Source organism: Grampus griseus, assembly GCF_964374135.1.
Source record: "Grampus griseus genome assembly, chromosome: 1".
Taxonomy (NCBI): domain Eukaryota; kingdom Metazoa; phylum Chordata; class Mammalia; order Artiodactyla; family Delphinidae; genus Grampus; species Grampus griseus.
In genome coordinates this window covers 76,732,810-76,748,058 of record NC_139017.1, presented here as the reverse complement: position 1 = coordinate 76,748,058, position 15,249 = coordinate 76,732,810, and the positions used below count along the sequence as shown (strand labels likewise).

At 44.2% G+C, this 15,249-nt stretch overlaps 1 long non-coding RNA gene across 1 annotated transcript; it reads left to right on the top strand.

Annotated features, from left to right (window-relative positions):
- The first annotated feature begins 1,165 nt into the window (after nt 1-1,165).
- On the top strand, nt 1,166-4,179 carry LOC309821911. Its single transcript, XR_014296664.1, has 3 exons — nt 1,166-1,327; nt 3,523-3,649; nt 4,051-4,179. It is a non-coding gene; the product is annotated as an uncharacterized lncRNA (long non-coding RNA).
- Nucleotides 4,180-15,249: the final 11,070 nt, after the last annotated feature.

The window sequence follows — 15,249 nt, the reverse complement described above, 5'->3', positions numbered from 1 at the left end:
TAAGTCATTGCCCTAATCCTATATAAATTTTGCTTATTTATATTCTGCATTCAGAATTTTACAGTTATTCCTCCTTAATTTCAATATTAATTTTAATCCATTATTCCAGAATCTTAAAGTCCTTAGAAAATTGTTCTAACATTGTTTGTTTTGGTTCTCTCCAAGTGATGAAAGGGCCCAGAATAAAGTCCTGAAGTTCACAATTAGAGTTACTCTTTTTTTTTTTCACCTATTTCTTTTTATTGTGCTAAAAAAGAACTAACATAAAATTTACCATTTTAACCATTTTTATTTTTTAAAGATGTTGTGGGTAGGAGTTTATTAATTAATTTATTTATTTTTGCTGTGTTGCATCTTCGTTTCTGTGCGAGGGCTTTCTCTAGTTGCGGCAAGCGGGGGCCACCCTTCATCGCGGTGCACGGGCCTCTCACTGTCGTGGCCTCTCTTGCTGCGGTGCACAGGCTCCAGACGCGCAGGCTCAGTAGTTGTGGCTCACGGGCCTAGTTGCTCCGCGGCATGTGGGATCCTCCCAGACCAGGGCTCGAACCTGTGTCCCCTGCATTAGCAGGCAGATTCTCAACCACTGCCACCAGGGAAGGCCCCATTTTAACCATTTTTAAGTGTACAATTCCGTGGTAGTAAGTATATCATCGTAGTTCAACCACCACCACCATCCCTCTCCAGGACTCTTCATCTTGCAAAACTGAAACTCTGTGCCCATTAACAATAACTCCCTGTTTCCTCCTCCCTCCAGCCCCTGGCACCCACCATTCTACTCTCTGTCTCTATGAATCTGACTGCTCGAGGTACCTTGAATAAATGGAATTATCATATAGTATTTGTCCTTTTGTGACTGGCTTATTTCACTTAGCATAATTTCTTCAAGGTTCATCCGTGTTATAGCATGTATGAGAATTTCCCTCCTTTTTAGCACTGAGTAAATCCATTGTGTGTATATATCCCATTTTTTTTAATCCATTCCTCTGGAAATGGACACTTGGGTTACTTCCATCTTTTGGCTATTGTGAATAATGCTGCTATAAACGTGGGTATACAAATATCTATTTGAGTCTCTGCTTTAACTTTTTTTAAGTAATCCTTTTTTTTTTTTTTTTTTTGCGGTACGCGGGCCTCTCACTGTTGTGGCTTCTCCCGTTGCAGAGCACAGGCTCTGGACACGCAGGCTCAGCGGCCATGGCTCACGGGCCCAGCCGCTCCACGGCATGTGGGATCTTCCCGGACCGGGGCACGAACCCGTGTTTCCTGCATCGGCAGGCGGACTCTCAACCACTGCGCCACCAGGGAAGCCCTTTATTTAATCTTTAATGTAAGTCAACTTCATTAACTTACAGAAGTAGAATTGCTGGATCATATGGTAATTCTAAGCTTGATATTTTGAGGAATTGCCAGTTTTCCACAGTGGCTATACCATTTTGCATTCCCACCAGGAATGTACAAGGCTTCCAATTTCTCTGCATCCTTGCCAACACTTGTTATTTTCTGTTTGTTTGTTTAATAATAGCCGTCCTAATGGGTGTGAAGTGGTTTGGGTTTACATTGTCCTGATGACTAGTAATGCTGAACATTGTTTCACGTGCTTATGGGCCATCTGTATATCTTCTTTAGAGAAATGTCTATTCAAGTCCTTTGCCCTTTTTTTTTCTTTTAACATCTTTATTGGAGTATAATTGCTTTACAATGGTGTGTTAGATTCTGCTTTATAACAAAGTAAATCAGCTATATATATACATATATCCCCATATCTCCTCCCTCTTGCGTCTCCCTACCACCCTTCCTATCCCACCCCTCTAGGTGGTCACAAAGCTCCAAGCTGATCTCCCTGTGCTAAGCGGCTGCTTCCCACTAGCTAGCTATTCTACATTTGGTAGTATATATAAGTCCATGCCACTCTCTCACTTCATCCCAGCTTACCCTTCTCCCTCCCTGTGTCCTCAAGTCCATTCTCTATGTCTGCGTCTTTATTCCTGTCCTGCCGCTAGGTTCTTCAGAACCTTTTTTTTTTTTTTTTTTAGATTCCATATATATGTGCTGGCATACGGTATTTATTTTTCTCTTTCTGACTTATTTCACTCTGTATGACAGTCTCTAGGTCCATCCACCTCACTACAAATAACTCAATTGCATTTCTTTTTATGGCTGAGTAATATTCCATTGTATATATGTGCCACATCTTCTTTATCCATTCATCTGTCGATGGACACTTAGGATGCTTCCATATCCTGGCTATTGTAAACAGAGCTGCAATGGACATTGTGGTACATGACTCTAGAGCTAATCAATGAATTTGGTAAAGTAGCAGGATACAAAATTAATGCACAGAAATCTCTTGCATTCCTATACATTAATGATGAAAAATCTGAAAGAGAAATTAAGGAAACACTCCGATTTACCATTGCAACAAAAAGAATAAAATACCTAGGAATAACCTACCTAAGGAGGCAAAAGACCTATATACAGAAAACTGTAAGACACTGATGAAAGAAATTAAAGATGATACAAACAAATGGAGAGATATACCACGTTCTCGGATTGGAAGAATCAACATTGTGAAAATGACTATACTACCCAAAACAATCTACAGATTCAATGCAATCCCTATCAAATTACCAATGGCATTTTTCACAGAACTAGAACAAAAAATTTCACAATTTGTATGGAAACACAAAAGACCCTGAATAGCCAAAGCAATCTTGAGAAAGAAAAATGGAGCTGGAGGAATCAGGCTCCCTGATTTCAGACTATACTACAAAGCTACAGTAATCAAGAGAGTATGGTACTGACACAAAAACAAAAATATAGATCAATGGAACAGGATAGAAAGCTAAGAGATAAACACACACACATATGGTCACCTTTGCCCTTTTTTTTTTTTTTTTGCGGTAAGCGGGCCTCTCACTGTTGTGGCCTCTCCCATTGCGGAGCACAGGCTCCGGACGCACAGGCTCAGCGGCCATGGCTCACCAGCCGCTCCGCGGCATGTGGGATCCTCCCGGACCAGGGCACGAACCCGTGTCCCCTGCATCGGCAGGCGGACTCTCAACCACTGCACCACCGGGGAAGCCCACCTTTGCCCTTTTTTGACTTGGGTTGTTTGTGTCTGTTGAGTTGTAGGAGTTCTTTATATATTCTGGGTATCAATTCCTTATCAGATACATGATTTGTATCTCCCATTCCATGGGCTACCTTTTCACTGTTGATAGTGTCCTTTGAAGCACAAAGTTTAAAAATTTTGATGATGTCCAACTTATCCACTTTTTTTCTTTCATGTGCTTTTGGTGTCATATCCAAGAAATCATTGCCAAATCCAATGTCATGAAGCTTTCCTCCTGTTTTCTTCCAAGAGTTTTATAGTTAGAGCTAATCTTTAGATTGGCATTAATTCAGTAATTCATTAATATTTTAAGTATACTTTTGCAATCACTTATAAATCTATTATCATCCAGTTCACATTTTCCACCTACCCATTAAGCAATTAATCCTTTTATCTATTCTTTTAATCAGTACCTACAAAGCTAAGAATTATGGATACAGCAGTGAAGTGGTCAGGAATGGTCCCACCCTGCCCTCACCAAGCTCATAGCCTATTGATTGAAGAAGCCAGACACTGAACAGGTGATTACAAGCACAGGTATGACATGAAAGAAAAGGAAACTGCCAACATGTAAGATTGAGAAACATAAACTAACCAAAAAGATTTTATCAATTTCTTGGGAATCTTTGACTTATTGGTCTATTAACCCAAACAAAAAAAATACTTTAGCTAACTACTGACTCCGAATGGTAATTATTGCTTTCTTCTCTAAGTGCTCACAGACTTTTATTAGTTTCAGAGTCCACTCTAGGCTCTACCGGGGGCCAAGGAGCTCTTGGTCTTCAGATTCTGGAATCTAACATTTCACGGGTTTTAAAAAACTAGGACCACATTTGCCTCTGTATTTTTGGCTCTCTGAGACTCAAAATCTGAAAATATCTTAATTTCTCATAGATAATTCTCTGAAGTAACATTTATAACTTCTTTATCTACCTCAGGGTATTATTCACTGGATATGAAGATCTGAAGTCATTAAAAGCAACCCGGTGTTACGTGCTCACCTCTTTAAGGTTTTGATCCCTCCTAACCATGTTTGTTTGGCCATTTTTGGCTTGAAGATTGGTTCCCTTTATAGCAAAGAGATTTGGAGTTAAGTGATTTCATTTTGTCTCTCTCTTTTATTAAATCTTTTCCCCCAGATACTTGGGCCTATATTTTACTTTTTCATTATATTCTCAGAATATAGTTTAAAAGCAGTTAGCTTCCCCTCCTCACCCCACCTTACCCAAGCCTCGGGTGTCACGGATAAAAATTGGGGGAGTTGGGGAGAAGTGCTTGTTGGGGGTTGAGGAAGTGCTGAGTATGAAGTGAGTGATGACGTGGCATCTGTGTGTGCACAGCTGGAAGTAAAGGCAGGGGGATGAAAGGTTTGGATTGGTTATGGAGATGTGAATTTTTCCACATGGAGATGAGTATAGATTATCTGTCCATGGAAGTGGGAGAAAAGAGAGTCACATGGAAGGCCAAGAACTAAGTCATGAAGGATTGGCACAGTCAGAAGCGGGGAGAAGTTTCAACCAAAGAAACTGAAATTCATAGAATAGGAAGAAAGCTTAGAAATGATCTAGCCCACCTCTCTCGTGTAACTGATGAGGAAATGGTTGTCCAGATAAAAAAGAATCAGTCGGTGGAATAGCTACAAATGTATAGAGTTGTATACGTCCTGAGACGGGGGGAAAGTGGTTTTCAAGAAATAGGAGATGGTCCACAGGGCCAAATGGTACAGAGGAATTGAAGAATGAGAGGGCACTAAGGATGGGCCTCAAAATTGATTAAATGATGCTTTGGTCTTCCAGAGTACAGTTTTGATAAAGCAAAAAAAAAAAGGAAGCCAGATTGCAAGGGTAAGTATCAGGGAGAAGGGTTTGAGTGTGAAAGAGACAAGGAGACAGATAGTGAGTTATAATACACTCAGTAGGTTTGGCAGTACTAGGCAAGAGAAATAAGATGATAGCTAGAAGGAAAGGAGAAATAAAGTTTAAGATAATGGAAATATTACTATTTTAAGACAGAAAGGAAGGAACCAATTGAGTGGGAGGGATTGAGGATGCAAGAGTCCTCCTACCATCCTTGGCAGGAAGATCACAAGAAGCAGAAAAGGAACCAGAGCACAGGTGGATGTAAGCTTTGGAGAAAGGAAGATACTGGAAAGTGAAAAGAAGAAGGTACCACATGTGGTGAAGGAGGCAAAGCAAAAGGAAAGCCACATCCCAGAGGACAGGTATGGGGATATGGGGAGAAAACCAAGCTGACCTCAAGGTCCAAGGTGGGACTCTGAGTCCTGCCTCTGCCTCTCCCTGGAACACTGACTTTGATCCCTCAGAGCTTTGTTCTCTCGGAACCAGCAGCTTTACATTTGGATGTCACAGAGTTTTTATGAGACTGATATCAGGTAACATACATGCATATGCCTTGTACAAGCTGAGTTATCAAAGCATTTTTGAGATTCATCCCGGGGCTCACAATGCAGAAAGAGAAGATCTGAAATGGCTGCGTTAGTGAGTAAATTCAAAAGTTCACAAGATGTGTGCCGGCTGGGCAGTAGGAAGGTTCTAGCTGGAGCTGGAAATTGTGTTTCTTCTTTCAGAAGAGAGACCCAGGGAGCCCTCTTGCTGCTCTCCTGGGCACTGAAAGGCAGCACAGAAAAGCCTTAGAGAAAGAAGCACCAGAGTGTAAATTCTGAGACGGGATGGTGGGAGCAGTAGCAAGAAGGTACTATTTCAAGGGCCACTATTCCCTGGAGTCTCAAAGCCCAACCGGCCCAAGGTGATGGTAGCAACACTTTTAACAGGGTTATACTGAGGTCACCAGATTCTCAAGCACTCCCCTCTTCTTTAAAGTTCAGAATCATCAAATTAGAGGACCAAACCCCATCCTTGACCACATGAAAAACAAAACGAGGCCTGCCTCTGACTCAGACTGTTCACAGGGAATGAAGGATGCTGTGGAATCATAGGAGCACAGATTCTCAGGGTGGGGAGAGACTTTAAGGCCATTTATTCCACCGCCTGGCTGGTGTGCGACCCTTTTCCATCGTCTGGCAAAATGCCAGCATAAGCTCAAAATCCTCCAGTGACAGCCCAGTTCATGCATGGCAGCTCTGATTACTTCATCGACTATCCTTATATTGATCTAAAGTCTACATGTCCCTATAGCTTACATACTGGTCTGAGTGTGGTCCCTGGGATCCACATAAAAAAATCTTCCATGTTCCCTCAGCGCCTCCATTCCTCCCCCTTGATGGTCCTTTTCCAGTTGACATGTTTGTCTGTCTCTGCTACCAAGTCTGGCTCTCAGATCTGAGCACAGCCCTCTGGGTGTGCTCCGGGCTGCGCAGGACAAAACAGGGCCATCACCTCCTTCATTTCAGGGACCAGTGCAGACATAGCACACTTAGAATTTTGAGGAACACATCATATTATTGATTCACACTGAACAAACTGCTCACTACAACCCGTATACTGTTGTGGGCAACTGATTGTGAGATCAAGAACTCTGTATTTATCCCCAGTAAGTTACATCTTGTAATATTTGGCCCAGGAACAAAAGAAAGATATCAACATGGACATATCTGGACATATCTAACATACTTATCATTTATTCACTCTCATTCATTCATTCAATAACCTGTTCCTCCCAGTTTTATGCACTTAGTAAATGTGACTAGCCTGCGCTCTATGTTTATTCAGTTATATTTTTACGCAAACCGTTGAAAAACATGTCCAAAAGGGCAGAGGCCTACCGTACAACATGAAACATCTCCCTGAAGAATGATTGACCACTGATTTAGTTACTTTATTAATTCAGAAAATTCACTCAATTAATATGTGTTGAGGCTGCACGCGCCAGGTCATGATCTATGTGCTGGAGGAACACACAGCAGTGAACAAACCAGACAAGGTTCCTGCTGATTATAGAGGGAGACAGGATAATGCTAATACTACTAATACTAATAGCTAACATTTATCGAGCATTTCCTATGGGCCAGGTATTTTTCTAAACACTTTACATGTTTATTCTTCACAAAATCTTATGAAGTAAATACAGTACTATCATTATTCCCATTTTATAGATTAAGTGTTCTGAGGCACAGAGGAGTTAAGACACGTGCTCGAGATCACACAGATCCTAACGGATGGAGTTTCAGCCTAGGCTGTCTGGCTCCAGAGCCTGTCTGTCTAACCACTGAGTTTCTATTGTGTCTCTGCAAATATAAACACTAAATTAAACATACACATAAACACATAAGGAAATATTCTCATACGAAAAAGTCGCATTTAAGCTGAGGTCTGAATGACGAGGGGGAGCCAACGTCTCAAGAACTGAGGGAAGAGCAAGAGGTAGGAGAGGTGGGCAGAGGGCCTATCATGAGGGGCCTCTTGTACTAGGGGAATGCTAGGGATACAGCTATAGGAATTCAAGCGTTCCTAAACATGCCTAATTGCTTCAGTGTTCAGCCTCCACATGACCATTTTTTCCACAAATATAACGTGAATGATTTCCATTCCTAATCCCCACACATGATCAAAGATGCCCCCTTTACATTCTGACAGTTCCCTCCTAGCTGTCACCATCACTGGTGTATACCAAGACACACTCTGGACCCACAGTCAAGATTCAGCATCCATTACATCTGCATCGTGCTATGGGATCTTGGCCAAGTCACAGCCTCTCCGATCTTCAGTTTCCGGGGATTTTGCCCATTGCTCCAGAATGCCACCTTACACCTAGAACTGAACCACGAGGGTGTTAAGCATCTGGGGACACTTTGATCTAGGGAGCAATCACTCTTTCAACCTTTCTCCTTCCTGATCTCTTCCATCCTTCTCCCCACAGGCCCAGGTAAGCTGTGTCTAACATGATGCATCTGGCTTCCATTACTAGCAGCTCCAGGGACTGCTCTCTCATCTCCCAGAAGCCCTGCTGGTTTGACCCCATCAAGTTCTACTTACCCAAGTGTTATACAACCCTCCCCTTAATTACACACTCAATCAGTTCCTCCCGAGCTCAGCAATTTGTGGTCTCTGGGCATCCCCCGGCTGCTTTTCTGGGGGTAGCTCCCAGGCTGGGCCTTGGCGGGCCTCTGAAGCACCGACTGGGTTTCTAAGGCCAGAGTTGAAAGCCTTGCTGCTATTTCACACTCTATTTCCTTCCAAATTAATTCTCTGATGAATACTGTCCTTTGCAGTGATTCAGTACAGGCCATTTTCTTACATCTTTCCTTTACATTTGAGACTTTTAATCTCTCTTGAATCCAGATTTTCCTCCATGGAAAACCTGCCTCAGGGAAAAATGCCCTGCTTTCCAACCAATATAAACAGACCTACCCCGCAGCACACTTCCTTTACTGGTTTACCTAGGCCCTACTTTTGATTTCAAAGCACATGCTTGCACTCTCTAAACATCCCTACACCACAAAGAGCAACTCAAAACTTCAGGGCATGTAACAAGCTGCTGAATTGTAGTTTCTTTAAGCCCCAAGTACATGAAGATGCAGATTCAAAGTTTGTACTTAAGAAGCTACCATGTCCCAGACCCTTTTATATAGTGATTTTGCTTTACACTCTCCACCCCTTTCCCTCTCCAACGTGCAGAGAGTATCATCATCCTCAATATACAGATGAAGAGAGACTTGGCCATGTTAAGTGAGTGGCACGTGGTCACAGAGCCCAGGAAAGTGGTAAAGCTGGAATTCAAGTCCCTGGTTCTTTACTCCAAGGTGGGTGCTCTCTTACCATCCCACAAGTGGCTTAAGTGCCTCTAAAACAGTCACCACAATCTTAACCACCACAATCTTAACCACCAATGGCAGGCCATCTAGGATGGCCATCTAGGGCCATCTAGCCCACTGCCACGGCTGCCTGAGGAACACTCAGAAGGAGCCACAAAGAGGCTTTTCTGGCAATAATTTGAGCAATGCCTCACGTTTTTATAACACTTTTTACATTATGAAGTGCTTTACATATGTGACCCCTGGGATAGTTCTGTGAGGGAGGTGCTATATTTGAGTCCCACCATACAAATGAGGATACGCAGGCTTGTTAATGGAAAGTTAACAGAATGTCCAAAGTCACACAGAAAGTACATACAGAGGTAGGACTTGAACTCACAGCTCGTGACTCCAAGACCAGTTCTCTCTCAAGTCCTTACACATTAGTTTGGATTTTTGCTTCAGAAATGGAGATTCCATGCCACCAGCCCTCTTCCACCACCTCCCACCTTCAGGGAAGTGTACATTTCAAAAGCCAGGTGGAGAGAAAGGAGCTCAGGGAAGACCAGCTTTTTATTGGGGAAAGTGTTTCTCCCCTCTCTCCACTCACCCTTGGACAGGGACCAGGTTCCTAGAGGCTGGCGGGGTGGACTGAGAGGGTCAGGACTGCATGGCTGGTCCCCTTGGCCACTAGAAGGCAGGGTCTGAACAGAGCACACAGCCTCTCCCCAGACAATTCTCCAGCCAGCCAAAGGGACTCACACTCGCCCTAGCAGACCCAGGGTACACAGCAAACCACAGCTCTTGGCCCCAAAGCTGAAGAATGATACGTCCCTGGCATATAGTAAACAAAGTAGTTGCTCTTAGCCCCTCCCAGCCTCCTTCGCAGGTACACGGGCAGTGCCCTAGAGGAGTCCAGCTAAGGAAAAGGGGGGCCAGGTATCACTTACAAAGACCCAAGTTTCTTATAATAAATACAAACAGGTCACCATGCCAAGACCCAGTGCTCTGAGGTCTGGGGGTGGGGTGGGGTGGGAACTCTTTCTTCCTCCCTCTCTCCAGGTGGAACTTTCAGAGTTTTGATGTCCTTGCTGTTCTTTTAAACTGTCTACATGCAACTATTAAAGGGGTGCCGGCACATAGCAATGCCTGGCCCTGTCTACTAACAGCTATTTCATCCCACTGCGTACCAGACCAAGAGCTCTTGAGTAAGATAAGCCATGAGGCCCTCAGGAGGGTTTGACAGGTGAGTTCCCCATGAAATCAGCCTACCCGAGCAAGCCCAGTTATGTGGGGGAAGAGGAGTGACCGCTCTCCTCTATCCTGGGAGGCCCTTTACTTTGCCATCCAAGGATGAGATCCCCTCTGGAAATTATTTTAACCTTAACAACACTCATTTTCAAAAGCATTAAGAGAAAGGAGTCAAGGGCAAGGGCTGGTTAGGAGTTTATGAAGTGCTTTGCACATCCATCCTCAGAACAAATCGTCAGGGAGGCAAATAGCAACGTCACTGTTTTATAGTTGGGAAAGCATAAGCTCAGAGAAGTTAAATGACTTGCCCACAGCTGCACAACTGGTGGGCGAGGGGCCAGAGTTCTCCCGCACACACAGGCTCACTCTTCTCCGTAAGGGCAGACACTGCCTACGGAGAGGGTGGCTGGAAAGAACAATCCCAGTTTCCTACTAGTTGAGGAAACCTGTTACAGCTAAGAATCTAGTGGGGAAGAAATAGCCAAAGGGCAAAAAGGAAAGTTTGAACGCCCTTATATTTACTCAATTCTCACAACAACCCTAATTAGTAGGTATAATTATCTCTGTTTTACATGAGAGGAAAAACAGGCTCAGAGACACCTGTCCAAGGGTCACAAATACTAGCTTCAGAATTTGAACCCAGTAGAAGCCGCGTGTTTTCTTTACTCCATGCTTCCCCCTGGTGGTGAGTGGGGAAGAGTACATAGAAGCCCCTTTGTGCAAAGCGGAAACAAGGAGACGGAGAGGTCAGAATCCGTTCAGTAAATCTTGGCTGAAGTCCACTTTGTGCCACGTCTTGTACTTGGCTCTAGGAACACAATAATGGACAAGACAGGCAGCCCCCTACTGAGGGACAAACAGAAACACGGGAGGCATCAAGATGAGAGGGATAGGGACTTCCCTGGTGGTCCTGTGGTTAAGACTCCACACTTCCAATGCAGGGGGTAAGGGTTTGATCCCTGATCAGGGAACTAAGATCCCACATGCCACAAGGCACGGCCAAAAAAAGAAAAAGAAGAAGAAGGAATTCTCAAGACAGACCATCAGACTCAAGATGGCAACACCATCTCTTACCTGAGCCTACTTCCTAAAGACTTGCTGGTCTCCAGGATTGTGTGAGCCAACTTCTTAAAATAAATGTCTCTCTCTCTCCTCAAAAAAAAATTGCTTAATTAAAAAAAAAAAAAAAAAGATGAGAGGGATACATGGGCAAAGGGAGGGTGTGTTGGGGGCCAGGGTAGGAAACAGTGTGTCACAAGAGCCAGAGGAGCGGGACTAACTTTTCTTGAAAGAGTTCAGTCTGGCCGGGGGGCGATGCATGAGGGGGCGTGAGGGACGAGGCTGGAGATATAAGCAGGGGCCACGTCTCAAAGGGTAACGGAGCACAAAAAAGGGAGTGACCTGTTAGGAAGGCACTGAGTAACCTGGGAGGATGATTATGGGCCCAGGAGAGCAGTGTCAGAGGTGCTCGCTCACTCAACAAATGTGTGAGCACTAGTGCATGCCAGGCATTATTCTCAGTGCTGGGGACACATCGGTGAACAAGGTAAAGTCTGCCTTCATGGAGTTTACATTCTCATGAGGGAGATAAATAAATACACAGATGTGTAATATCAAGCACTGAGAAATACCACAGGGGAAAACAGGACAAGGTGGATCCTGGATTTGCTTGGGCTACTGTAACAGAATATTACAGATCAGGTAGCTTAAACAACAGAAATATTTCCTCACAGTTCTGGAGGCTGGAAGTCCAAGATCACGGTGTCAGCAGGGTTGGTTTCTGCTAAGGCCTCTCTCCTTGGCTTACAGATGCCCATCTTCTCCCTGTGTCTTCACATGGTCTTCCTTCTGTGTCAGAGTCCTAATGTTCTCTTCTTTACCCAGTCATATTGGATTAGGGCCCACCCATATGACCTCTTTTTTTCTTTTTAAGTTGAGAAATATGGTTTTTAAAAATTAATTAATTAATTAATTTATTTATTTTTGGCTGCGTTGGGTCTTTGCTGCTGTGCGTGGGCTTTCACTAGTTGCAGTGAGTGGGGGCTACTCTTCGTTGCGGTACACGGGCTTCTCATTGCGGTGGCTTCTCTTGTTGCGGAGCACGGGCTCTAAGTGCACGGGCTTCAGTAGTTGTGATGCGTGGGCTCAGTAGTTGTGCTGCACAGGCTCTAGAGTGCAGGCTCAGTAGTTGTGGTGCATGGGCTAAGCTGCTTCACGGCACGTGGGATCTTCCTGGACCAGGGCTCGAACCCACGTCCCCTGCATTGGTAGGCAGATTCTTAACCACTGCGCCACCAGGGAAGCCCATATGACCTCTTTTTACCTTAACTACCTCTTTAAAGGCTCTATTCCAAATATAGTCACATTTGAGGTACTGGGGGCTAGGACTCCAAAATGTGAATTTTGAAGGGACGTAATTCCACCCATAACACAAGGTGATAGAGTGTAACTAGGCCGGAGGTAGAGTGAGGGGTGGATCTGAAATATCTTATGTAGGACAACAGGGAAGGGCCTCCCTGAGATGACAGTGAGCTGAGATCTGAATGAAGAAAGGGCGCTAGCCATGCCCATGTCTAGGAGAGCACTGCAGAGAGGGGAAGAGCTTGTGCAAAGAGCTTGAGGTGAGGACACGACTTGGGGGTCCTTGGCAGACGAGAACGGTAAGGCGGCTAGTGCAGCCGGCGTAAAGTAAGAAGAGACAGGTAGGAGAGAAGTCACATAAAAGCCTTGACGACCATTATGACTGGCTCTCGCTTTGAGATGGGAAGCCCGGGGAGAATTTTGAGCAGAAGAGTGACATGATCTGACTCATATTTTAAAAGCAACACCTGTGTTGAGGATAAATTAGCAGAGAGGGAAAGGGCAGAAACAGGAGACTTTGCAATAATCCAAGTGAGAGGTGATGCTGGGATGAAAATAGTAGCAATGGACGTCTCGAGAAGTGGTCAATTCTGGATAAAGTTTGAAGAGAGGTGCAGTAGGATTTACTGACGGATTAGATGTAGTACAGGAGAAAAAGAGAGGAGTTAAGGGTAACTCCAAAGTTCTTGGCCCAACCGGCTGGGTTAATGGTGATGCCACTTACCTCAATGGGGAAGTGTGTGGGAGAAGTCGAAGAGGCATGAGAACTGAGAGTTTAGCATGGACAATGGGAAGTTCAGTACATATTAAATAGCTTAAATATCCATGCAGAGATGTTGAGTAGACAGCTGGAAATGGAACCAGAATTCAGGGGAGAGGTCCAGGTTGAAGGTATGAATTTAGGAGACATTATGTAAATAATATTTTAAATTGTGGAACTGCTTGAGATCACCTAGGGGGGTAAGTGTAGGAGAAAAGGTCCAAGGACTAAGCCTCGAGATACTCCAACGCTTAGAGATTTTTAAAAGGTAGATTCAGCAAAAACTGAGAATTTGAGAAATGAGGAAAACCGAGAGAGTATTTGTCAAGGAAGCCAAATGAAGAAAATATTCCAAGAGTGCCGATGAGAAGCTGAGTACGAAGACTGAAAACTGGCCACGGATTTAGCACCCAGAGGTCACTGATGATGTTGCCAAAGCTGTTTCCGTGGAGTGGGAGGGGTGAATGCCAAATCACAGTTGGTTCAAGAGAGAAGGGGAAGGGAAGCATCAGAGACGGCAAGTATGAACAACTCTTTTGAGCAGTTTTGCTACAAAGGGAAGAAGAAAAGAGCATAGTAGTTCAAAGATATGGGAAAACTTTTTAAGACAGATTTTAGAGCATATGTGTAAGCTAATGGGAATAACTGGTAGGAAGAGAAAATTAACAATAGGGAAAGAAATAATTGTAGGAATTACTGCAAAGCTGGAGGGTTGGCCTTGGATAGGAGTAGGGATGGTTCATTCTTAGTAACAGGAAGGAGGGCCTTATAGGCACCAATGCAGCTGGGTTAGCAGGTTGGGGGTGGCGTGATGGATATGGAAGTTCTCTTCCGATTGCTTTTACTTTCTTAGTGAAATAAGAAATAGAGCAATTAGTAGGGTGAGGGGATATTGAAGATCGAGGAAAAAAGATAAGAGTATATTCAAGAAATAAACAGGTAGGACTGATAGAACTTAACTGATTAGACATAGAAAAGTGTGAGAGGAAGGAGACAAGGATAGATTTCTGGTTTAGTAACTGAGTGGATGGTGGAGGCATATTCAAGAAATAAACAGGTAGGACTGATAGAACTTAACTGATTAGACATAGAAAAGTGTGAGAGGAAGGAGACAAGGATAGATTTCTGGTTTAGTAACTGAGTGGATGGTGGAGGCGTCTTCCATTCAAATAGGGAAGGCTGTAGGAAGAGCAGATCTAGGAGGAGAGAGGGAAAATTTTGTGTCTGTGGGACATCCAAGTGGACGTAAGTGTCTGAAGCTCGGAAGAGAAAACTTGAACTAGAGAAGTAGATCTGGGAGTCAACAACATAAAGACAGGAAGCAGAGGGGTTTTTGTGCTTGCTATTTTCTCTGAGAAGTAAAGGGGTTGGTGGCTTGAGATCAGAGAAAGTTTGAAATAGATTCTGGGGAAGAATGAGAAAATTGATAAGGAAAGAGGGGGATCACCAGGTAACCTTGGGAACCCAGGTCAAGGTGGAGGACTTATGCTGAGAGTGGTCCCGACCCGCCAAGTGAGCCCTCATCCACGCTCCTGGAGCTCCAGCCACCAGAAGCCAGTGCCCTTCCTGCCAGGTCCCCACAGCAGGGCTGCACCTCATTGCCCAGCAACATGCCCTGACCTTCAAGCCTGCCTTTTACATAACACCACTTCCTTCTTGCTTACCTGGTTAACTCCTACTCCCTCATTTTCTCTATTCAGATCAGGACAGAACTTCCCAAGAAGCGTTTAACTGCTCCCCCCAGCCCCTGCCAACTGGGGCTGGGGCTGTCTTCTCTGTACCCAAGTAGACCCTGATGTACCTTATCACAGAATGAAATATACTGTATTGTCATCACTGATTTACTTATCTGCCTCTCCTACTGGACTGAAACAACTTGAGGGCAGTAACCTTTCACCTTTATAATGATCACTGCTTAGTAGGTGCTCAATATATGTTTGTGAAATGAAGATAAGAAAAAAGAACTGAAGTCCAAACCCACACTCAATTCTACAGGGTCATGATGTCCCCAGCCTATGTCACAGGCAGCTGCTTCTGGCCATGGAAATCAAGCCA